Below are 27,221 nucleotides of genomic sequence, written 5' to 3' on the forward strand. Positions count from 1 at the left end.
GTTGACGCCTAAAGATATAGTTTTACGCCTAAATGTATACCGGCAGGACCTACAAAGTGCTTTAAAATGATTTTTTTTAATCTGTAGAAAATAACTGTTCATTCCAATAATGGCTCAAGGATGGGCAACTAAAATTTCTTTTCTGGCAATTCAAATAATACATTTGAAATTGAAGCATTAGGTTTTTATTGTGAGAACTAAAGCAACAGTCTGTCGTCATTTGAGTAGCACGAAAACCAATCTTATCCGTTTCTTGGAGCTTTTGCAAGTACAGCCGACTCAGTTCCAATTGCATGCTGTCTGCCACCCGAATTACCCAGTGACACTATTTCGCTAATGAAGGATTTGAATGCCACCATCGACAGATTTGGGCCTACCAACCTACTATCTACTCTCGTCTGAGTTGAGATTCTGGTTGCCGAAATGGTACCTATACCTCATCGAATCGAGGTCACTAGCGATGATTTTAGCGCATTATGCAACCGCTCCCCGAAAACAACACGGTATCGGCACTGCCAATCCCATTCTAAATCAACAACACAACCATGTTTGCCTGCTGCCGAGGAACGATCCCCTAAAACCAACAACAAGTAGGTTGAAGTGAAGCGATTGCACCCATCATCATCATCATCATCATCACCATCACAACCACCATCGTCAGAAACGGACCATCAGAAAGCAGCAGCACCATCAAAAAAGGGCATCCATCGCACTCTTCCAATAACTCAATCTATAACCAATTGTAGAAGAGGTGCTGCTGCTGTTCAAAAGTGCAAAAAAAAACATAACGGGGGTACCAAACTACATAGTAGCAGCACCTACTGATTTGCTGATGTTTATTTTTATGTTCTCTTCGTCGTGGTCGTATATTGGCAAAGGGAAAGGAAAGGTCGCGATTCGCCAAAATCGAATATGTGTCGAAGTTTTCATTGAGTCTCTCTTTCCTTTCCTGACGAACCACGACGATTCAGCGAGAGTTACCAGCGAAAAAATAAAAAAATAATAAAAACAGGCTAGACACTCCCTCACTTTGCTGCCTGCCTTCGTGTTGCTGATCTGATGGGGTCCAAAATGATCGCTAGCTGGGTCAAAATAAAATACCGCGTCTTGAACACCATCATCTACACACCGTGGCAAACCCGATCCCAGGAAAAAGATGCTGCCGTCTCGCCCGCGAGTTTTGCGACAATCAAAATCAACGTCACGACTTTTCTGAAAATGACGTCGTCTTGTGGCGAGGCACTGATGTGTGTGTGTGTCACTGCTTCTCCGTGTGAGATAAATTTCATCACTCCTCATGTGAGTAGGGCAGCTGTGTAACTGCGATTTAGGATCGACCCCATCAAATGGTTTTTCTCTCCACATTCAGATGGGAAAAGATCGTTTAATCCTTCTACCGGATTTTGAGCAGATGGATCATTTCTCGGAAGATTGGCAAAAATCGTGGCCGACGACTTCGAGAAGATCGATTTTGTGCCATTTTTTGCCCGAGCTGCTCCGCCGCTTATATAAAATAAATAGATTGAAAGCGTATTATAGGAAATCGAAATCGATGGATGGATGCTGGGCTATAGGGGAGAAGGTGGTGATGGGTGAAACCGAATTGGGCCAGTCTCGATCTCGATCTCATTTTCCCGTAACCAACAAACCAACCAAAAAAACTTCAACGACCAAGACGATTGCTTACGAGTGATGCTTCGTGACGTAAGAACTAGTGCACCGTGCTTCTCTACACGACGACAACGACTACGACGGATGGACGGCTGCAGTCCGTTTATTATTTTTCGCCAACTGGGAATGTTTTGGCCCAGTCTTCGTCGTCGCGTTCCTCCGTTTGAGCAATTGATTCAGTCGGATTGATTCGATCGAATAACAGGAATTATTAATAATATGCACTCTTCTTTTGCGAACAGCCGGACCCCTTCGGGTTATTTTTGCATTGCGAAACATCAATTCAAATTCGAATGCAAGTAAGAAATCCTAACGATGATAGATGCTTATCTGAAGTTATAAAAATGGTTTTCTGTCTGTCTGTCTGTTCCCTATAGATTCGGAAACTACTGAATCGATTTGCTTAAACCTTGGCAGGTGGATATTTTTGAGGTCGGGAAAAGATCCTATCACATTTTTTAAAAGGAAGAGTTCCAATTACAGTTTGAATCCCCGCCCTCTAACTGAATCATTCAAGCAAATGGTACCAAATTTGGCATGGGAGGGTATTTGGCTACGAGAAATATTTCTATGAATATTTGGTGCCCCTCCCTTTTTCCAGTAGGGAGATAAAAATGGAGGAGGGGGGCTCTCTTACAATTTTTCACAAAAGGGGCCGTCCAAATATTACGTTACACAATTTTCGATAATTTTAGACCTTCCCCCCTCCTAAGTAACACATTCTATTCATATTTCCCATCCAATATCCACAAAACCTAACACCTGCCCCCCCCTCCAAACGCGTTGAATGATGAACTAGAAAATAAGTTAAGCAAATGGAACCAGATTTGGCATGGGAGGATATTTGGATACGAGTAATGTTTCAATGATTATTTGAGGTAAATATTTTCAAAATCAGCGGTGTTTCTCCGGATGAAACCAAAGATGGCAAAAGCTTTTGCGGTGGTGGTGGCTATTTGATCCATGGAGTTCAGTTTGTGATCAAACACTATGCCCAAATCTTTTATAGAAGTCATTTTCTCTATTTCTCCCTTGTCCAAGGTGTAGGCAAAGCGGATGTGTTCTCTTGATTTATGGAAAGTAATACATTTACACTTATTCTAGTTAGCTATCATTCCATGTGGCATGCACCAGTAAAAGAGTATCAAGATGTGATCCAATCATTCGGTATATTTTAAGATCGTTTGCATACATGAACTTCGAAGATTTGAGTATCCAAGCAAGATCGTTCACAAAGAGTATAAAACTGAGTGGGCCTAAGTGACTTCCCTGAGGGACGCCGGACGAAACGTCGAACAGCTGAGACCTGATTCCTTGTAAGTTCACAAATGCTTGGCGTTTCGTTAGGTAAGAGAGTACTGCCACGATGTGGACCACGACGGGAGGCCAAAGCGTGCCATTTTTTTTTAATTGCGTGCTCGTGCGGTACTTTGTTGAATGCTATAGAGAAGCCCACGTAAATGCCGAAGCCGAATGCAGTGTATTCGAATAGCGCAACAAGTTGGAAACAGTTGATCTTTTCTGCACAAACCCGTGTTGATAATCTGATATTATCGGTTTAGCGGCGTTGTAAAGCCTTCCAGACATAATTGTTTCGAAAACCTTTGAGAAACATGAGAATATTGAGATAGGTCTGTAATTTTCAACGTCATGTGAATTTCCTGATTAGTGAATATGAGTAACAGCAGCCACTTTCCAAACGCTAGGAAAAACACCATCAGTAAGCGATCGATTGAAAATTATCCGTAATGGCTCAGCGAGTGAAGCGACAATGTGTTTAGTATGAGAGATACGGAGGGATACCGTCTGGACCGGGTAAGACTCAAAAGACTAAAACGACTCAAAAGACTCAAAAGATTCAAAAACTCAAAAGACTCAAAAGACTCAGAGACTCATAAGACTTTTGACGGATCGAAAGAGTCAAAAGGCTCAAAAGACTCAAAACATTCAAAAGACTCCAAAGACTTTTGATGGATCAATGGCTTTTAAGGCAGACAAAACTTCATGTTAGGTGAGAATTAGCTGAGGTAAAATGACGTCTAAGCTGGGCAATGCTTCAAGGTATTCGTTAGAGGCAGGCGGTTATTTTGATGTGTGGACGGACACCCTTGAAGAATTCTGCGAACAGGTTCGCGAATTCGACAGCAGTTTCAGAGGAATGACCTACAGAAGTAACTTGCGATGGAAAGCTGTTGGAATGACGTCGAGATTTGACGAACTTCCAGAAATCAGACGGATTAGATTTCATTTCTCACTCTCCATATTATACATACATACATGAACCTTCGATTTCCAACTGACTCAGTTGGTACACTGGTTTAGTTATCAGACTAGCAAATCGGAATAAGAGTGTTGAGTTGGGTTCCATTTTCACTTTATTTTATATTTCATTCTGGGATAAATTATCCAATAGGATAAAAATTCCATAAAATGTATTTCTTGTTTCGCTTGAATGTAGTGGTCATGCATCATTTCAGCTCGAGTCTTTATGTCAGTAGTCTTTTTCGTATCATATCATCTTTGGTACAGTACACTTTTCAGCGCATTTTTGGCATAGATTTAGCGCCGAGTGGCATTAAATTTTAATACCTCTTCTTTGGGTGTATATGTACCATTTTTAAGTCACTTCCGGTACTACATCAGAAGCTGATAGTTTTTCCTACAAGATGGATTACATGAGATGTTCTTTAAGATATAGGCCTGTGAGTTTGATAGGCGAGTATTCTTGACTCTCCAAAAGCGAAAAAACTTCTTTTCCAGATGACAATGGTCGATTTTGCGGGATTCGTCTAGCTCTAAGCCTGCTGAAGCTGTGAATCAATCTGAACATTAGTGTTCCGTTGGGCACGGCCTCAGTACGTCACGGAGGCTCAAGTATTAAGTGGTTAGAAGCATTGGTCTTCAAGTTACACCCAAAAACCTCACAGAGGTCCTTCCAGGGACAGATTAAGTCTTTCCCAAGAAAACGTCCGGAAAAAATGAACAATAGAAAAAGGAAATGAAATTATGATATTCAGGTTCCGCATGGGATTTGCCGAGTGCTATCCAATCTCTCTTCGTTCTTCGTTGGTTTGGCTGAAATTTGCTCTAGTTCTTTCCTTTTGTGATTTTGAACTCTGGTTCTTGAACATATGTTATTATCAGGAACAGTCAAAGTTTAGGAGTTCCATTTCAGCTCCAAAAAATACCCCCTCATTTTACATTGGATGTAAATTTACTGTTACTGGTATTTTCGACAAAAAAAATAAAGTAAATTGGTAGCTTTCCACCAGATATCATTGCATCCAAGGTCAATCAGCGAGAGATAATTTAGCTTTCAGCGTGTCTCCTTTTGTTTGGAAAACATAATTTGTCAGATTTCAAACCGAGATATCTCCACGGGCCGGTCCGAGTCAGACCGTCGTCGTCATTGTATTATTGTTGCTGCATGTGAACAGATGAAGAAAAAAACAAATCTGGCACTTTTGTAACCGGGTAGACGCACCACCACAACAGCTGATTAGCCCACGGCGACTAGACGCGGTCTTTGTTTACTTTTGGTGGTAACAACAGCTGATGATGGATGCGCGACTTACAAAAACGCGCCTCAAAGTTGCCCCGAAGCGCGCGCGGCCACGCATCCATCAACAATCCGATGCGATCCGATACGATCCCCTTGCGATCCACCGACCAGTATAAATTAAGAAGGGGGGTTAATGACGATCATGACTGGGTGATAATAATGACTAAATATAGTATGGCTTTGCATTGTACAAAGTATACCTGAAACAGTACATTCACAAGGTGTGCTGTACGTACACGTAACGGTTTTTTCTCCAGCCAGCCAGCCAGCCACGCATAAACGATTCGATTCTATACAGCTGCTTGTTGGGGTCGAGTTTGTGATGCCCGCCCGCCCATATTACTTGTTTTGTGTCTGATCTCTTACTTTGTGCGCGCCGGGAATATTTCATGGTTAGGTTTTTGTGGCGACTTTTGACGTTTTCGTTTGTTGGAAGTTTATAAGATTTTCTTGAGCCTTGAACAGAAAGCTAATTTTTTTAAAGCATTTCACACAGACACAAGGAAAAATGGGGACCCAGTTTGAGCTAAGGAATGTTTACAAAATACTCCTAACGAAGTGACAGTTGGTCTGCTGCATATTTCTCTATCTCTGAGGCCTTACGGTCAGACAATCATCGCAAAGCCGGGTGTCGAACGGTATTTGTTGGACAAACAAAACGCTTCCTCTTTACTCTTTGGTGGCCCCTAAGTGAGTCACCACCATCGAACATTACCCGAACAATCTCAACAACCGAAAACCGCACAAGACAATATCTCTGTTGGTTGATTTCGTTTCAATTCGGAATCTCTCTCTGGTGTGTTTGTTTTGTGTTTCACGTACCTACTCGCTGCTGAGTAAGACCTGTGGCCTGTGGTTGTTGCTGATATGTTGAGCGAGGAAGGAGGGAACGCAGAACAAGTTGCTGCTTGCAGTTGTTGGATCGGAGCTGAGAGTGATGACGAAGGTCTGCCATTTCGTCACGTAGTCATGAATTTTTTCTTCATTTTAGACTTGAGCCAGCTCTAACGATTGTTGACAGGCCTTGCCTGGCAAACGAGAAGAAGTAAGCCTTCCGTTTGGCCAACCGGACAACTTCCCCAGAGGCAGCTGACGACGGGTCAATGGTAATCTTTGTGTTAGCCTTCACATGTTTTGCGTTAGTCATCATAACCGACTAACAGACATGGCTACCGATACGATTACAGAGAGAAGTGTGTGGCCAGCCACACACCACTTGCGGAAACTGATAGCAATTTCGTTTTTATGTTTAGCAATTGATGTGAAATTGCACCACCAACAGTAGCGGATTGTCATATTGGTAATGACAGTGAATTAAAAGGAATATAGTCTGTAATTTTAGCATCACTAAATGATACTTCCGTTAAGGAGTTGGAAAAAAGTTGACCACTTCTGTTAAAGTTTGTCAACTTAAAGTTACCGGCGTTAAAATAAATGAAAAAATGTGCACTGTTTAAGTTCAATTCACTAAGGTTTTTTGAACAACAATCTCACACTAAAGACTAAACACACAAAAAATAAATGTTTCATATTTTCCCGGAACATTTTCGAAAATAGGAAAACGGACGTAAATTGAATACTCTACACTAGACTGCCCTAAATTTGTATGGGAAATTCAAAACCTGTAAAATGTTCTGCGCTGCTGGCTAAAATTGATTCTAGGCCTAGTGCAAGATCTCAAGCCAAATTTGGGCCACATCGGATAATGGGAAGGGGTCGCTCAACGAGCCTGAAATTTGTATGGGATTTTGAAATATTTTGTTCTGGAAAAACATGAAAAAGTAGTTTTTCATCCATAACTTTGGTTTCTTTCGGCCGATTTCTTTTGAAAACGGGTAAAGCCCAAATTATGACAAACATTTTATCCGAAGACTGCAACTCCATTCGAGTTAAAATTAAAGAGTTATTAGGCTTCAAAAATGGACTAACTTTTTTAAGGGAGGTATTCATCATTGTCAATGAGTCGAGGCGTTCGAACATTTCGACGCAGCATTAACCGTGATAAATTTAGTGTCTTTATAACGGTTAATTCTCCTGTATTTTTTAAACAATCAAGAAAGCACTGATTGGGATTATAAAATGTTCAACAAAAATAGACCTATCTTGTGGGACTTTGGCGGAAATGAAGGCGGTGGTTAAAAAAGCCTTCATTCGATTTCCCAAAAAAAATCACACCAGATAAGTCTTAATCGGTTCAAAATTATCAAGTTAGTACATGATTTTTCTGAGTTATTTAAAAAATGTAGAGGAGTTGAGGTTGAAACAGCCATAACTCCTTTTTCCGATGATTGCGGTGGCTCAGACTGTTTGGTCGATTCCTCGAAAAAAAAACACATTTACAAGATAAATCTCATTTGCTACAAAATTTCCCAGTCCGAACAAGCTTTTTATGAACTATATAAAACATGTTGGAAAATTGAGGGTAAAACTCCTAGGAAAAAAATCACACAAGCTAGGTTTTATGTGGCTCAAAATTTTCAAGTCCGAACATTTTTTTTTCTTAATTAATTGAAAAATGTAGGGAAATGGATGCGTGCGAAAAAAAAATCACACAAGGTAAGTCTCATTTGGTTCAAAATTTGCAAGTCCGAACTAACTGTTTTCATAATTTATTGGAAAATAAATAAGGGAATCGAGGGTAAAGTCAGTCAAAAGTCATTTTTCCAATGGGTGTGCTGTCTTAAACAATCAATTTTTCGGAAAAAGTCACACAAGGTAGGTCTATTTTTGTTCGAGATTTTATAGTCCGGGTCAACGTTTTTCAGGAATGTTTAAAAAATATAGGGGAATTAGGGGTTAGGAAGGGACTGTAATTTCGTTCTTAAGCTCGTGCGGTGTTTGAACCTATGTCCAATCGATTTTCCGGACATTTTCACTAAAGGAAAATATATTTTCATAGATTTGGTTCGTGTGGGAGGGATGATATTGAATTTCAACGCTGTTTATACACGTTTTTCGCCATTGTGCAATGGGTAAAACGGACACTTTAAATATTTCGAAAATTACATAATCGGCACAAATCTAATGATGGGAATATGTTTTCCTTAGTGTATCAACACTTTCGAGACTTTTCATTGATTTTCAGCAAGCAAGGACTCATAATAGTATACAAAACAAACTTTTAGGAAAACCTCTTAAAAAAAGAAAAAAAACTTTTAGGATATACCATTTGATGTATATTTCTCTACCCAGAAAATAGTCCATAACTAGCAACACTTCCGGAAATTTAAACCGTTTTCAACAGAGGAATTTTTATACGCTCCTAATTGACCTGGAGAAAATTAAGAAAATTTTGATCAACAAGCATGAGCAACAAAAGTATTAAAAAAAAGTTGCTAGATCGGGTAGGACGGACACACGCATTTCTCAAGGTATTTCAAATTTTTCGAAGCTGGAGAAGCACCCAGCAAGGCCATATTAAAAACTGTTAAAAATGGATCTCCGATGAAGACAGCGGCAATACGGGATTCCGAAAACCTCCCTGTTTCGCTACTGAACTTGCACCAGCTGTTTCCATTTTGATTAAAAAACATTCTCAAATGCTTAATTCGCAAAAATATGTAGAGTAGGTACATGTACAGCATTTTTTACGGTAATATCTACCTTTTCTAAGCAGTGGCGTTTTACCCGATAATTTTGAAAATGTATGTTTTGCAAACATGTTTTAGATTCCTCAAAACTCAATCTTGATGAAAGAAATTTACTAATACAAATTGTTAATGCAATATTTTGGGCCAGTTTGTATTCATTTTTAGCATAGAGACAACATAGATATTTGGGTGGTCCAAAAATAGGCCATGTTAAATTTTAGCTCATTTGGTTCAACCCTAAGAGGCAAGGTTGCCGAAAAATATTCTGTGTTTTCGATTAAATGAATTCTCGAATTCTGTGATTTTGCTCAAAATTCTGTGACAATATTCTGTGATTATCAGGTGAATTTTCTACCCGCAATAGGTAATGCTATACAACATCATATGAGAAGATATGGGCCAAGTCAAAGATTTTACTTCTAAACCTTTCCAAACTGATTAATCTTATTTTAGTTATCATAGTGATAAAGTTTATCTCCATTTGTTTTAAACATTGATTTGACGTTAGATTTGATCGACGTAACGTTTGAATTGACTTTCTGACAGTTGAGTAAACACATGGTAAGATTTCTCAAAATTCAGTGAAACCTGTAATTTTTCACAAAATTCTACGATCTGTAACACAGATTCTGTGATGACGCTCAAGTTTGTATGGAAATCTGACACCGTTTTTTCTAGCAGAACTGAAACATGCTCTTTTTGTCTCTAACTTTTAAGTACATGCACCATAGAGCACTTCAAATTTGGTTTTCTAAATTCATTTATTTCTGAAGTCTTTGAGGGCTGTCATACTAAAATGATAGTTGATTTGTGGTCATTTTTGAATTTCTCAAACCCTGGTGTTTTAAAAGCTTCGTTTTATTTCTATACCAATCCATTATTTTTTGCAGAATTTTTAAGAAACGTTTACATGAGTAAATTTGAACTTTTATGTTTGTAAGGGAATATTGAATATTTTGTTTTGAAAAATCAACATAGTGTTTGTTTCTGTTGTAAAACCGAGTTTGATAATGGCGTTTGTGCCAATTAAAGGAAATTTTCCGCTGAATAAGATAGTCCAAGACCGTAATTTCGTATCTAATAAGGCAAAAAGTTACAAGCTGTTGAATAGGAGTTTATCTTTTGGCATTCAAAAACAAACAATTCATTTGACATCACTGCTGGTGCCTAGCGAGGTATTGCATGCTTACGTTCAAGCAATACTTTGCTAGGCACTAGCAGTGATGTCAAATGAATTGATTATTTTTCAATGCCAAAAGACATACTTCAATAGCTTAAAACTTTTTTGCCTCATAAGGTACGAAGTTACGGTCTTCAATAAAGTTGTTCAGCGGCAAATTTCCTTTATAGAATTTATAAATTGACAGAAAACCCATTTTCAGGCTCGGTTCCACAGAAGAAACAAAAAAGATTTTGATTTTTCAGAACAAAATATTCAATTTTCCCATATAAACATAAAAGTTCAAATTTACTCATTTAAACGTTTCCTAAAAATTCTGCAAAAATCATGGATCAGTTCAGAACCAAACCGAAGCTTTTAAGACCCCAGGTTTTGAGAAAAACACAAATGACCCCAAATCGACACAGTCTACTGTGATACAGACTGATTGTTTAAAATGAGCTTATGACTAAAAAGTAAGAATAAAGTTAGATGGCGTCACGGATTACGCATTCAAACATAAATTTAGTTACATTATAGGCATCATTGAAAACTCCACAACATCGGAAAAGGGGGTGATTCTGTCCGAACTGCTTCCTGGACTAGCTGGAACGTACAAGTTGTTTAGTCTATGGAGCAATTACGGGTAGTCAAAGGCACTTTTCAAGATATCGTAAATTAGAGTGCGTTGTAGAGACGTTTTCCTTTGACTCAAAGACGTCATTGATAGCAGGGCACACCTGTCAGAATAGGGTGGTAGCTTACCAGGGCAATCGATGCAATGCATAGCAGAAGAATTTTGTCTGATTTTTTCGCTGTAGACAGAGTGGTTAGGTGCTCAGAAAACTGTTTTCAGGGCATACACGATTCTTTAAAGCTAATTGTTTTTCGATGCAAGAAGCTTAGCAAAGCGAAGCCTTTGGGTGCGGTGGTCGAGGTGTGTTGAACAAATGAGAGCCTTTGGGCCAAACGATACTTTGAGGTGTTTATTGAAGGTTAAATACTCTTTCAAGAGAGGTGCTACTCAAAACGTAGTTGTAGACAACTGAAGCTTATACACATACATTTTTCGGTATTTACTTTCATCCCGTATATATAGCACCATGATAACAAGCTGTCGGTGTTTTCCAGAAGTGCAAAAAAAAATCCAGTATCGATTCGACGGTCCGGTAGATATTAAGATCAACAGAAAACAGCAGTATTCGCGACTGAAGGAATGCTGTCGGGTCGTTAGTAAAAAGTACGAAGATAAGCGGTCCAAGATGGTTACCCTACGGTACACCAGCAGACATGTCGAAAAAGGAGGAGTGAGTTTCGCAAATGTTAACAAAAATGACGATTCAGCAAATACGAATACAGCCATTTAGTTGCTCACTCAGGAAATACATATCGATCGAGTTACGATTCTGTGAGGTACTTTGGGCAAAATCTGGGTATATCGAGCCCACTTGTAGATTGTTGCAGTATGCAAATCGCTGGCATAAATTATTAGGCTTGTCAAGGTTGAACGTTTCTTGATAAACCCGTGCTGGACCTCGGTGAGTATCGAAGCTGCTGTTGAGTAAATTCATTCATATAAGAGGACATTACCACTATGGAAAAAATGGGATATTTGTCAGTAGTTATTCTCGTAAAAGAAGACCGATTATCTCCGGTTTAAACCCATATCGAAAAGAGTTATTGCGTTGTAGACCCAAGTTCTTTACGAAAAGTTGCAGGTCAAGTTATGGGATAGTTAAATAGCCCTTTTGGAACATCGTTGAGTTGAGAAACTCCATGCTTTAGATTCTATAGATTTTTCTTCAACTGCAGGTGAAGAATTACAACTTTTCAATATTTTCAGATATTTATTAAAACAATAAAAGATCTACAGTTAATAGAAATATCAAGATACTTCTGATAATCGTCTATTGAGCTCATGTTTTCCTGTATTTTCAACAGATAAAATTTGAAAAAAAAATTCTCCAAAGGTGCTACTGATTTATTTTTGTAACTTTGTTCTACTTTAATTCAGATCATCTGATCAATCGAAACGTTCTACCCGATCAGATTAGAAACTGACATGATTTATATCTATCGATTGCAAAACCGAACCACACAAATCAAAGATAGAAAGTATAATCAAAATTTGTAACCATAATCAAGCCAATAAAACAAAATGCCGTACCAAAACACCAGAGCAGCATTTGACAACGGTAGTTTACAGGACGGTTGTCTTTTATCGGAGGAAGGAAGACACAAACCACAAAACCAACCAAGACACCGCGGTGGTCGTTGTCCCGATTTCTTGTTGTTAAATCGATTGATTTCCCTGGAAAGAGTGAGTGCAATCACGTACCACGCCACACTGCTGTGTGTGGAAGACACGTGTAAGCCACCCATTTCGGCAACCAGGCCTCCCATTCCATCCACCCCGTCATTCATGCTTCCAATACAACTACTTTCATTACTATACCTACTGATATCGCGATGCCCGAAAACGTTAACCTCATCGCCAAGAGAGAGCACAAACACAAATTTACCGAATCGAGTCGATCGCAATTCGTCAAACTTGTTATCAAGACAGAAATTGGTTTGGGAGAACAGGAACGATAACAATAGCAGGAGCAACGGAATTGAGGTCAATGTAGTGCCGCACGCATTCACAGTTACATTCAATTTTCGGTCCCAAGAATTGTCGGAAGACTGAAAACTACAGGACGGAAGAAAAGGGACGACGTCCCACCTGTTGTCCCTGTTACCTTCCCAGGGAAACCGCGTCTTGAGAATCAATAGTCATCCACTCTTCTTTTGATAGTAGGTGAAGGTGGAAAGTGGGAATGATTCCTCGGACAAAAATGCAATGACCTTAACGCCCCCAGATTTGCTTGAAATCCTCCTGGCTTGCGAAAAGTGGCGTTTTTCCTAACGTTTAAGTCCTCCCCAGAAGGACTCAGGCTGGTCATTGTGGCCATTGATCTTTAAGCTAGGTCCTACGACAACCATTCAGGGAATCACAGCAGTTTGATTGAACACAACAGCTAGCAATTTCCTCTCAAAGACGAGGGAATTCGTTTGGGGTGGCCAAAGTCCTCATCACAGGTTTAATTTATGCACCGCCAACGCCGGGTGCCAATTTGCTTTTTTTTGTTTTCCTGTGCTCTTGATTTCTCGAGCTCCTCTAGCTTCTGTGTTCGGGTATTTTGTTCGGATGTTTGTTTGTATTGATGTGGTAGTCGAAAAACAGCTGACCGTGATTGACGCTCATTAACATTGAACTGTGTCGATTGGCGTGAATTATGGGCACCAGTCGTTTGACTGGCCTCCGTTTATTAATGGTGGAATAGGAAACAGCCGACGGAATGTTGGTTTTTTTCCTGATTGCCGAAGAAGGACTCATTTGCGGTTAGCAAAATCAAATGATATAACATGATTTTTGTTTAATTATTCTTTTCAATGAATATCATAGAATTTCCTGTGAATTTCGGCAAGTAATAGTCACTCACTCAAGACACTCAATGTACTGGAAATCTCGATTATTTCATTTGTTTCTGGAAGATTCAAGTTTAAATTAATTTAGTCCTTGTCTAAAATGTCCTTACCGAAGTATTGAAAAAGAGATCTCCTTCCTTTCTCCACCATAGAAACACCTTAAAAACCAATCCCCGGAGAAGGTCACCATCAAGCTCTCTAAGTGACACTTGACACATTTAGTGAAGGTCCCCACCTGGGGTCCCTATGTACGTATCTACTCTTGGCCGAGGTGCGATTTTATCGTCTTGTCATCGTGAGCTAAACGTTTTTTCGCTTCTTCTCCCAACTTTAAGCTGTCTTCAGCTTACTCTTCTTGATGGGTCGATAAATTATGCCGCTGTTTCTTGCTGGCCATCGACCATTGAAGAGAGTCACTCACCAGTCACTATCAAGTCGCGCTCGTTTTCCTACGAGCAGGTGCAATTAAAAGTGTGCTGACTCAATACTGTGAACTTTTCAGAGGGTGATTAATTTCTAATGAAGCGTCTAACGAAAGTCTTCCTTGAAGTTGTTCCGCGGGAAAAACTTACCCATTTGTGGAAAAACAGCTTTATTAAAAAATAAATCTCTTGAATATTTGTAAGAATTTTTGGGAAAATAATTAAAATATGAAACTTAGATTGTACGGAAAACACTCTACGGGTGTCACGGTCGCCATTTTGATCTCGAAGACAATACTTCGACTATTCATCAGCACTAAAATACCTACAAAACACCGCTTTAACTTGGAACTTGCCGCGAAGTTAATATAACGATAAAGTGCGATAACTTTCCATAAAAAAAACAAGAAATTCGTTTTTTGGGATAAGGTTCATCAACTCACTTTGTCGTGGTAGGAACGAATTCCTCGGGCCTCATGTGGAGTTAAAATTCCTTTAAAAAAAAATTAATAAAATTTTGTCGTGGTACAACCCGGATAACCAAATTGCTTAGATTTGTTCGATAATGCCCACCGTAAGTACCTCCAACCACCCTTAAGTCGTGAACTTATTCGTCGAGCTTCTCATTGAGTGTTTTGTAGCAGGTATGTATTTTTGTCATGCTGGATTTATTGAAGGGAAATTATTCAGCTTTCGGGTATTGCTCGCGGTGCAAGTTTCGATCAAAGCCAAAAGAGAGACACTCGCCCGAAGTATGACGTTTTTTCGAAGAGTTTTTATTAAGGTATATCTTTGCGGCACAAAGCTCAATCGACGGGATGAAGACCAACGGAGTATATCTGACGATACTCATAAATAATGATGACGGTTGATTGATTCTAAAATCGGTCGGAAACGCTATACTGTGTTCAAGTTTTCCTTTTTTCATTTATGTTCTAGGAGACGCGTAATTTGATGATAAAGATATCCATATATTTTTCTCCATGTAACATTTCGGCTTTTTACTAAACTCTGATGTTTCTTATTCATTCGAGAATAATTATAGATTTGACGAGAACAGGAAAAGGATTTTTGTGACATAGATAATCACTTATAAATGGATAGTCCGGTCAGAATAACGTGAAAAAGCTTCTCTTGTATTTTTGGGATAAGGATGGTCTGTAGAAAAGTTTCAAGACTCTCAAGTTTTATAGGAGGAGGGGCTCCCAAACAAAAACAACTGATAAAGCTTAGTTCTCTTAGAAATGGGACAGTTGTGTGTATCTCAAAAACCATTCGTTCGATCGAAACACTTTCTATGAAGGAAATGAAGGTAATCTTATGCTAATTCATGAACAAATTTAAAACAATTATTTATCGTTTATGTGAGAAAAAATGTCTATTTTATTCTTGGTATCTCCCATCGGCTGGCGCACACTTTATTCGGTCATGAAATTGATCAGTTTTTAAAACTTTTACTCCGTCTAAACTGTATTCTAGGTGGCTGCATCCTCCTCCTTCAATTTCTGCTACTTTTCGGTTCAATATTTCTCTTTTAAAAGAAACTGAGGGCAGTCTAGTGAATACAACTGTTCCGAAATTTACAAAACTTGATTGTTTTTGAGCAACTCAAATGCGTTTTCAATGGAATTTCTGCTGGTAAAACCAGACAATAACAAAGTAAAACTATCATAAGATTCATATTCAAGTATAATCGATTAGTATAGATCGTAGGTTGCAAACTATGCATACAAGATTACTTTTTTGAGGCTTTTTAAAACAGCAAAAACCAAAGTTTTCGTTTTAAAAATTTTTGTTTTTTTTCCACAGGTGAAGAATCTTTACAAACCATTATATTTTATACAAAAAAAACAACAATGGGATTCAAACGCTGGAATTTGTTTTATACAGAGTTTTTCATAAGTTTTGTCGTCCATCCGAAATCATCTGTCTCATAGCCTCAGTACCGGCTATACAGCTAACGAGCTGCTCAGTTTTTGCATACTTTTCAACCACTCACACACGGTTATTCTTTGAATAATCAATGGTTATAAATTTGATGATGGTTTTTTAAGGAAACTGTGCAAAATATGTTTTTTTTTCTTTTTCTCTTGCATCCTCGATATCTCAATACACGTGAATTTAAAATTTTGAAAAAAAAAGCAGGTCGGTTAGTAATTTTTACAGGAAATAAAATGCTGTCAAAATTTGAATCTCCGAATACTAGTAAATGAGCTATCAGCAAAAGAAAGTGTCCCATTTCTAAAAGAACTAAGCTTTAATAGGACACAACTCGAAAAATTTTCAAGTCATTTTGATTAAAATTGATTCACATACATGCATGTTTAGACATTTAAAGTTGATTTTTATGCAAAACTAGTTGACCCGGTGTGCTTTGCTACACCTTCCAAAAAAATGTGGTACCTAGTTATTTAACTTTTCATTGATTTGCGCAACAACTTTTTCTGAAATTTGTGTTTCAATTCTTTTTATAAGTTAATAACTTATACCAGAATACTTTTTTATATATGGGATCTTTGTTGTCCCTTTTTGATTTGGAGAGGGTATCAAACTTTCCTAGAAACATTTTTTGTAACAAAATAACGTCACGGAGCTTCTCTTCCTACCTATCCCCTACCTGGTAGCAGGGAGTCAAGATCAAACATTTCGTGTATTTAAATTCACTCCCATGCCCAATTCAGTTCCATTTGCTCGATTGTATAATTGTTCCCGTGTCATATTTGGTTCCATATGTTAGATAATTTCTCGGTTTATGCAAAACATGTGAGCTCCCGTCTTCTCTAACTGTTTCCCCAATTGAAGGAAAAAGAAGTCTTAATTAATTAAGCAAACAACCATTTTACGTATCTAAATGCTTTCCCATGCCAAAGTTGTTTCCATTTGCTAGTAGTTATCGAGTTATGCGAAAAATTGTAAAGGAGCCCCCTCTCTCCTTCCAATCACCCGACTGGAAGGAGGCAGTAGTACCAAATATTCACAGACACATTCCTTGTGCTCAAATACCCTCTCAAGCCAAATTTCGTTCCATTTGCTGGGTAAGTTCTCGAGTGATGTAAAAGTTGGTATGTGAGCACCTTCCTCCTATACGATTTTCCAACTGGAAGAACGGAAGGTTCTCAAAATTTAGAAACATTTCTCGTTATCAAATATCTTCCCATGCCAAATTTGGTTCCATTTGATTGATTATTTTTCCAGTTATGCTGAAAATTGTAATGGAGCACCTCCCCACTTTCTATCTCCTCATCTCCATCATACCAAATATTCATAGAACTATTTATCGTACCCAAATACCCTTCCTAGCCAAATTTGGTTTCATTTGCTCGAATACGTTTCAAGTTATGCAATGAAAAAAGGGTTAAAGCCCCTCCCCTTCTTCCTGTATTTCCAATGGAAGAAGGGAGGGGTCTGAAATAATCATAGACCCCCTTCCCCCTTCCAGGAAGAGGGGGGGTTCCCAAACTATTATAGGAACCTCCCCCGGCCTCCAATACTCTCATATGATAAGTTTTACGCTAATCGATTCAGTAGTTTTCGAGTCTATTGAGAACAGACAGACAGACAGAAAGACAGATACAGGATAATTGGTACACTGGCACATTCAGTAGAAAACTGATGATTCGATGGATGTGAATTTTGGTACCCGGGATTTTCGGGGCCAGGGATGGTTTGTGTAGGTGTTGGAAGTCCCTCACGATATAAAGTCAACGTATAATATAGCCTGTTCCGATAATTATAAATACACTATACAATAACCGTCGTTTCAAAAATCGTATAGTGATCAACCAAATTTTGGCTGCGTACTGTTGTTTACATCCAGGTGAAGTAGCTACCACTTTTAAAACGACAGGAATCCCATATAAAATATCATTCAAAATTCAAAACATCAATATAAATCATGTTAGAACGAAGTCTACCAGGTCACCAAAAATGAAATTACTTGCACTCACTTCAGATAAATTTCCAAAACATTTTTGAAAACTTCGACTGACGGAATACGAATTCAAATTAGGCAGGGAATTCCGAAACTCGTCAATACGCTAATCCATCGATTTGACATCGAATTGATTTGTTAGAATTCAGAAAGAAAAACAAATCTGTTTACCTTCGCAAGAGGATAGGAGACCCAAAAAAAACAACAAAGACTCTTTTCTGCGCAATTGAGAGAAGCGACCTAAAATCTGTAATTATTCTAGAGATGTTCCGTGGCGAGTTTTGATTACAGAGCAGCAAAAACGACTGTAAGATGACTCTCCGTAGATCAATTTTTGTCCCTGGTCCGTTTCTCGACGGATGATGGAGATTGAGACGGCGACGACGTAGGCTCAACCAGAAACTTGTTTTGTTTTTCTTGCTGCTCTGCTTCATTATTATTGCTGCAGCTAATTATGGAAACAGGCGCAATGTGGGAAGTAAGCAACTAGACCAGTAGTGGCAAAACGAGAAATGGTCGGCCTCTTCCGAGGCTGGCTTTAAGGCGCAGCTATAGGGTAAAAGGGGTTTGATTATTACTAGAGGGACTAACTTCTCTTCTGGGCTCGAAATCATTATGGCAAAGATAGACATAGACACATATAACTTGGTTGGTGGTGCAGTTACAGTCGACATCGCACTTAGGCAGAAAAGAGTTGTACCGACGAGAAGTACTGTATATAATTTTTTCCCTCATTGTGTTGTGTGCTGCTAGGTTGGATTAGATACTCATCGTTCGTAACTTCAGACACATTAGAAAACGTGAGGCTCTCCTCGAAAGCCAGCGAAGCATCAAAGCATTCGCGCTTGTTCTGCGCCCGCGTGCCGTTTTGCTGAAACTCGTCTTGGCTTCGAAGGCGAAAACGTTAACAACAAAAAAAAAAACGAGCAGACAAAAACTTGTTTTCTGGTGCCGCGCGCGCGCCTCTTGACTGTGTGTTGTGTTTTGCTGCGAATGCAAAGCTCCGAATGGACTGGAGCGGCTTAGCGAAAACCTGATTCCAACCGAATGACGACGACGACGACGACGACGCAGTGCCTGAGACTGGTCCGTTTTTGTTTGTACTCACTCATCGACGATGTCTCAACTAGTCCCTCTAGGGAACAGTGGGCTAAATGAGCTGCCGCGATTCAAATTTACAGCCGATTGACCGTAAACAATCGATACTGTTCTGTGCAGTTCAGCGTACTTTAGGTTTACCTGAGATTCAGCAAAGATATATGCCGAGAACAAAAAACCATTGCCATTGTCTGAATTCGGCAATGAAATTTGCCAAAGCTCGGTTCAATCAATTAAAAATAAGCATACTTCCTTTAATCCTTTCTAAAGCTATGGTTGTATGTATCATTTTGGCGTTTGTATTACCGAACGTTCGGCATTTTTTTTGCCCAATATTCGGTATTTTTTAACAAATGAGAGGCAATGTTTACCGAACAACTGAGAATTAAAAAAGTGAAAACTCGGTGTCGATAAAACAATTTAAAAATAAACAGAGTTTACTGTGTAGTATAGACCCATTATTTCATTTAATTTGTTTTGCCGAGTTTCGTTAAAAACACTAACAGTCAAGGTAGTAGGTTGGAGCTACTGTTCTCATATAAATCATTGCATTTTTTGTCACATTCAATGTTTTAAAATTTTACTTTTGAACGGAATAGATTTTTTTCTGTATTTTTGTTTGAAAATACCCTGGTCAACTTATGCATTCCATGAACTTGCGTTTTTGGTCACTTAAGTATTTTTTTTTTTTTAATTTTGTTAGCTTTCCTCGAAGCAAATTGTTGTCATCTAGAATTTTTTTCAATAATTTGAAGTTTAGAAAAGTAAGACGATGATATTATTTTTTCAACAGTTTTTTTTTTCAACATTTATTTCTTGTCAATTTGAAACTCTCTATTTCATTATTTTTGTTGCTTGTATTTATTTTCGACTTGTGAGTAAAATTCGTGTTTTTTTCTGTTCCTGAATTTTAATATTTCATTTTGGTATTTATGTCGGATTTATTTTTGGAAAATTTATGCTATCTGTAAGTTATATCATTGTCAATTTTGGACGTGTGATGTTGTTGTTGTTTGTAATTATTCAAGATTAAAAATGATGAACTTCATATTTACCGAGTAATCGGAATTGAATTTCACGTAATTTGCCTTTGTCTTAAAAAATATATTATAGAAACAAGAACCTAAAAGCCAAATCTACAACAACTTTTCCAAGTGATGATCCTGAAAATAAACATTAAATAGATATCGGCGTTCAAGTATGGATGTAACAATTGTTTAAATTTTCTGAGTTTTCAGTGTAAATTAATTTCAAAAATGGACGGAAATACTGAGTTTTGTAAAATTTGAACTCAAAACGTTGAATCTTGTAAAGTTCATCATTGAGCATAGAAAAAACGATACATTTTCAGACTGAACACTAAAGGTTCCACTTTTCAGGTCTCATGTCTATATATGTAATCCAGAAGTTGATGCCGAGCTTTTATTTTAGCTTTTCCTCCAGAAATGAGAAATAAATGATAATCTGATAAAATTTTCATTCAGATTGAACACTATGTATATTACAAAAGAACTTAATTTAGTTCAAACAACATATAATTTTTGACAATTTTCCTAATCATTTTTTTTAAATAATTCATCAACATAAATTCAACAATTTTTTGGAAATCTTCAATAAGATTTTGACACCGTTGATGTGCATCGAAAGAAAAAATATTTTTTCGTGTGTTTCTCTTTTTTCTTCAAGTTTTGTAAGAGTAATAGTAGGATTTTTTTTGTCAAAATAGACTTTACAAATCACCAAAGGAGAGATGGGCCAAAGGAAATTTGAAAAATGAAAATTTTTATTTGATGCCAAATAAAACAAAAATAAAATCGAGATCACGACGTTTCATGCATTTCTATAAGCCATTTGTCATCAACATTAAAATTTAGATTTTACGAATTTCCTTTGGCTCCCCCTTTGATGATTTGAGAAAATTTAAAGTTGATTTTTGACAATTTTTTTAGATAACACAAGATTTTGACGTTTTATGTATTTTTAAGTCATTTCCAATTTCCAAAGGGGGGACTTTGATGATTTTTGAGGGCCAATAAGCCGATTGAGCTGAAATTTTTTACAGGTTATTATTTTATGTCAATCCTGAAAAATGTATACGATAGGTTTTCGAAATTTGACATGACCGGTTTGGCTTCCACTCTAGTCTACAGTTTAGAAAAAAATCAATTTTTTGGAAAAATAATTCCTTTGGACAGGGAAATTGGGACAATTTCATAAGCGTAATTGAAGGAGTAGAAATACAGTTTCAATGAAGTTTAATGATTGTTTAAACGACGTACGACATAAATTTCAGTTAAATTAATTTTTGATCAGTTTCTAAAATTTTACCTAATCAAAAGTAAGAAGGGAGATTCGGGCAATTTCCGAATCCAAATTTTATTTCAACCTTAGACATGAAACCTGCAACTTGAGACCTGAGATCAAGGACGTGAAAATTGAGACCTGAAAAATAAGACCCTACACTTGAGACGTGATCCCTCAGACCTGACACTTGAAACCTAAGACCTGTGAATCGAGACCTGAGACTTGAAACCTGAGAACTTACGAGATGAAAAATGGCACTAGCGACATGAGGTCCGAGATCTGAGACTTGAGATCTGAGCGAGACCAGAGACATGGGCACATAAGACATGAGACCTGAGATCAGAGAAGTGAGAAATGAGAAGATAGAAGTGAGACGCGAGAAAAGAGAAGTGAGACGAAAGAAGTCTGAAGTGAGACCTAAGATGCGAGGAAAGAAACGCGGGAAATGAAACGTGAGAAGTAAAACTCATGTTGTACGTTTTTTGAATTATGTCTCACTTTTAATTTCCACTTCTCATATCTCACGTCTCACTTCGCACTTTTCTCATCACAATTCTCAAATCTCTATTCTCACGTCTCATTTCTCATTTCTCCCTTTCATTTCCCACTTCTCACGTCTTACGTCTTTAGTTTTGATTCTCACTTCTACGTCGCATTTCTCACATCTTCTCATCTCTCACGTCTCCCGTCTCAGCCCCATGTCACAGATCTCAGCACTCATGTCTCACCTTTCAAGACTCAGAGCTTAACTTCTTTCTTTTAAAAAAAAAACTATTTTTTTCTACGCGTCAATAACCTATATAAAAAATCCTTGGTATACACCCAAAATTCAAAAATTTTGCTCACCGTGCCCGGCAGTGTTGATGGCGTTTTGAGCTTGAGCCCACAGCTGTAACGAACCTGAGCTGGACCGAAATATACGCGCACACACAACGCAGTGAGGTTACGTTTGATCTTCTTTTTTTTTGTTTTTGTTGTTGATTCTCTCCACAAGAGCTTTCGATTCCAGCAGTTGAGTTTAGTCCGATGTAGTGTGTGCGTTTCTGTAGTGTGCTTGTTATTATTATTATTATTTTTACTTTTACTGCTTGCTTGCTGGTTGTTATTATTTTCATTATTGTGTTGCGCGCTATTCGCCAAAACCGGCCATCATTCGAGCCGAGCTGAGCTGGTTGGTTGGCGGTAGAAATCTTTGGTCTACTTTAGATTTCCCGAGGCCTCTAGAGGTCTTTTCGGAATCATTTTTATATGCATTATTTTTCTGCCTTCAAGTAATAAGTAGTGCGCGCTCTCGAGGCTCCGAGTAGATAAAAACGGCGGCAGCTACGGAAGTAAACACTGACTGAAGCTCTGAGTTTCCTTATATGCGTAGCTTTTATTTCTTTATTTCGCGCTAGAGCGCAGCAATAAGATGGCTATTCGGCTAATCGCTAACGATGTTTGTTTCAATTTCCTGAAGCCTCCAGATGAAAAAAAAAAAACGCATCAACGTCCAATCAAGCAGTAGCAGCTTGGATGCTACTAGTCTGGGGTCCCACAAGGATCGATTCGATTCGAGGACACAACTCAACGCAACGCGGCAATTCCCGGTGAGAAAATTTCACTGGAAGCAACCTTATAAAGTTAGATTGGGTCTGTACGTCTATACGTATGGCTGCCTACCTGCCTTCGCAACGTGCTTGTGTGTGGGTGGTCGAACGGAAATAAACTTTCAATCATGACCGACGAAGAGTCGAACCACCTGTTTCCACCATGTGCCCTCTTTCAGTATCTCTCATTGCACACATCGATTGCCAATCAGTTATTCTTGTGTAGCAGTTCGATTCAGAAGAACAGAAAAAAGGAAACCTCTCCTGGAACAACAAGGATAGGTGGGCACGACGCCGAAGGAGGTGGGTGTTAAATCGATAGGATATGTACGTACTTTTCCAATTTACTTTCTTCCTTCGGCCCGTCGTAACACCCTTGAATGATGCTTCTCTCCGGAGCTTTGCAGGTATTTCAGGAGTTTCCTTTTGAAGGTGGGCCCGGGGAAGAAACAATAGCAGAAGAAGGAAGGACGAAAGTACCAGCACTTTGTGGGATTCTTTGTGGAAACACCCGAGCAGCAAGTTTTGCTGCTCCGGCCAGAAGTTTGCGGTTATATCGTTACTTTTATGTTTCTGGAGGCTCCAGTTACGTGCCTGTTCGGTTATTAATAACTGAACAGGGTTGTCTAGCTACATAAATTCATCAATAAGGTACCAGGTAAATCTCACCTTAAACTAGGGAAAAAGGATCATTCGCCTTTTTCGGGATAGAAACAACTTCCATTCCTAGAATCCAAGCTTAATTGACTTTTGTGACGAGTGCGCGAAACTGTCCAATTAGCTGTTCTTGCAAAATACGCGCGAAATTCGAACCATCCGGCAAACAACAACGGAAGATTTTTGTTTCTGTATCCATTTTTTCTGTCACATACCGAAATAAATCGTAAGCGACGACGAAGTCGTCACAAAGTGACGGGAAACAGTATTCTTCGTTAGCGCGCCACGGTAAATGATTATACTTTTTCAATGTCACGTCGATACCCGAACCTGAAGTCAACCGGTCAACAACCGAATCGCCACCATCAAGCGTTTTGTATTTCTCGAAAACGTGTAGGGAGATCAACAAAGTCTGGCAAAAAAAATCCGAGTGGCTAGCGTCAAAAAAGGCAACTACGGCAAGAACTACTAACGAGAATAAGCTCACAGGTAGCGAGATTTTTATTATAAAATTAAAAAAAAAACTCTACTGTTACACCTACTCAAGAGCAGCAAATAGATGCTTGCTAGCGAAGAAGCTTGCCGGCGCGGGAACTGTGAATTAAATATTCGTGTGTCCAAAATTTGAGCCCGAGCCGGGAAAAAAGTTCAATCGAGTTCGAAGCACAAAGACGACGGACTCAGACGGGCTGATGCTTATAACAAACGGTTTCGTAAGAAGTAATAAAAAGTTCGCTTATGTAGCTACAGATTCTAAAAAAAAGTATTAAAATCATCAGGTTGAACGATTAGTTGAATCACAGAGTTGGTTTGAAAAAAAGCTTGAAGAATGATAACCTCCTTATCAACTGCCTACACTGATGATTTAATTTCATCCTAAATACAAGTTTTCAACCAACTTCGTGTATGGCTGGGATCGACTTCTGTGGTGTCAACATCTAAGGTTTTTAAATAGAATAAAATGTTAGACATCTTGAAGGCTAAGAAAAAAATTAGCCATGGCTCAATCGAAAACGAATCGAAACGAAACAAATCAGACTCTACTCCAATAATGATCTTCCTTGGATGTGCAATTATCGGCATAAGCTTCTATGCTGCACCGTCACTAACAAGCCTTCTCATCGCTGGCATTGTCATCCCAGCGCAACCACATTGCATATGTCTGAAAGGAACCAAACGAATAACAATCCCGTAGAAGCTTATATATAATGAATAACAAGACGCCATTCGACATGTAGTACGGAGTCAGATTTAAGGTATTGGCGTATTCTTGGTTGCAATGGGTATTAATCAGTAAAAATTGCTTAATAGTCGCGATTAAGTTCTTTACTTCACGATTACTCAACCAGCAAGATATAATACCACAGCAAATGGGCCTAAACCAAGAACTAAGAGTTTAGAAGCGTTTGGGCACTTCGTAGATCATGAAGAAGTGCATCTCGTGGGTATTGAGGATATTGCAGACAAGTCCGAGCACATAGTGAGGGATGACTTTGAAGAATCCTACTACGGTAGCGCACAATATTTTGATAGTCACACTAGTTTCAAAATTGTAGCGAAGATTGTGTAAAAGATCGGAAGATCTTATGACAATCCGTCATCTTCAAATGATCGTGGTCCTGATTCTGATGTTGATTCAGATTCTTATCCTGAACCTGATTCTTATCTAGATACTGATTCAGATTCAGATTCTAATTCTGATATTAATTCTTACTTTGACCATACTCGTGATCAAGATCAAGATTTATACCAAAATCTTGATTCTGTTCCAAATCCAGATCTGGACTCTTACCATGATCATGATCCTGACAAATTTCTCCAGTTTATTTTCAATTCAATCGCCAAATTAGCAGATCAAATTAGCGCAGCCGGCACACGATTGCCCACCGATGTGTTAAATCTCGACGACACGCAAATGGCTTGAGGCTATAAAAAAATGAAATGCTATGCCTCATCCGTACAGGGTGGAATACTTGCGTGTGTGTTAACTGTGTGTTACTTGTATTTTCAATCAATCCTTGCAACAACATCAGTTTCCTGCCATCTGGAAAAGATCCTGCCCAATGAGCCCAATCTTTAAAAAGGGCGAGAAGCAAGAGGTGTGCAATTATCGAGGTGTCACATCGCTAGCTGCCTGCTTGAAGATCTCAGAGAGAATTGTCAACGATGTTATGTTTTCAGCCTGCCGGAACTGGATTTCGGACAATCAACAAGGGCTTTTTTCCGAAACGTCCGGTTACGTCAAACCTGGCGTTGTTCACGACATTCTGCATATCTAATATGGATTGTGGCAAACAAGTCGACGCAATTTACTCCGGCATTAGACTCAGTAAATCACTTAATTTTACTGTTAAAGTTAAAACGCTTGGGATTATCTGAGAGATTAAGCGCCTGGATCAGAAGCTACTTAACTAATCGTCGTCTTGCTGGTGAAATCGGATCCTCTGAATCTCCAGATTTCATTCTGTTTTCAGATGTACCACAAGGAAGTAATTTGGGCCCTTTATTGTTCACCCTGTTCTGTAATGATACTAACATGCTGCTTGTACGCGGACGATTTCATTTTTTTATCGTTAACAGTTTGGCAGATTGTCAGAAATTACAGCGATTCCTCGATACGGTTGTAAATTGGTGGCTGTCAACCTAATGGTCTTAAGCGTTTCTAAGTGCTTGATCGAAACGCTTGATCGAATCTAACATAAGTGACTACTTAAGAAATAACTGATAAGTACGTTAAGGTAGACCTAAATTTAAGTAAGCTATAAACACACTTAGGTCTGATGGTCTTTTGAAGCGCTGGGACGACTGGGATTCCTTGAAGGTCGCCATCGACGAGGAGATGGCAGCCCTGAACGAGAACAAGACATGGGAAGCTGTAAGCTTGCCCCCGGGTCACAAGAAACCCCTCCTGTTCAAGTGGGTGCTCACCGTGAAGAACGATGGTCGCTACAAGGCTCGATTGGCCGGATGTTCCCAAAGACCAGAATTGGACTACTGGGAAACCTATGCACCGTTTGCCAAGATGGAGAGCGTTCGAACCGTCTTGACGTTGGCGAACGAATTCTACATGGTCGTTCATCAGATGGACGTCAAAGCTGCAGGTCGTTAGATTGAGGAAAAGCCTCTACAGCTTGAAGTAAGTGGGTCGTGCTTGGAACCAGCGATTCGACGACGAGATAAGAAAGCTTGGTTTCTATCCGTGAAGAGTGACTGCTGCGTTTACCGATCTTGAAAGCGAGGACTAAACCTCATTCTATACGTGGATGACTCCCTGATTGCCGGAAAAGACGTTTCAGAGGTTATCTGGATCAAGACCGAGCTTGGAAGGCTATTCCCATATGAAGGATCTCCTGGAAGTCAAGACTTTCTTTCAAGCGAGACTTCCAAAATAGCGTCATCGAGATTTCGCAATCAGGATACGTCGAGAAGGTTCTGCAACGATTCGGTATGGTTGATTGTAAACCCGTAAGCGCACCGTAAGCGTTCGCTGGACGAAGCTGATGAGTTTATCACAGAACAACCATTCAAAGAATTGATCGGTTGTCAACAATATCTGGCGACTTCTTCAAGACCAGATATCTGTGCTGCGGTTAGCGCACTGAGCAAATACCAGACCAGCCCGGCGGATATGCATTGGCAAGGCCTGAAGCGTATTCTGCGATACCTTCAAGGTACGACCGATACGAAAAATTTGTCCAACAACTCCGATGATCGAGGATCTGTATCAGGCTACGCAAACATGATCTTCGGGAATCTAGTTTCGTGGT

The 27,221-nt window shown here is 38.9% G+C and overlaps 1 protein-coding gene across 3 annotated transcripts in view; it reads right to left on the reverse strand.

Moving 5' to 3' along the window:
• Positions 1–27,221, reverse strand: part of LOC129749285 (casein kinase I-like) — a 61,202-nt gene that overhangs the window by 17,275 nt on the left and 16,706 nt on the right. The window lies entirely within an intron of this gene.

Source organism: Uranotaenia lowii, chromosome 1 (assembly GCF_029784155.1).
Source record: "Uranotaenia lowii strain MFRU-FL chromosome 1, ASM2978415v1, whole genome shotgun sequence".
NCBI lineage: Eukaryota > Metazoa > Arthropoda > Insecta > Diptera > Culicidae > Uranotaenia > Uranotaenia lowii.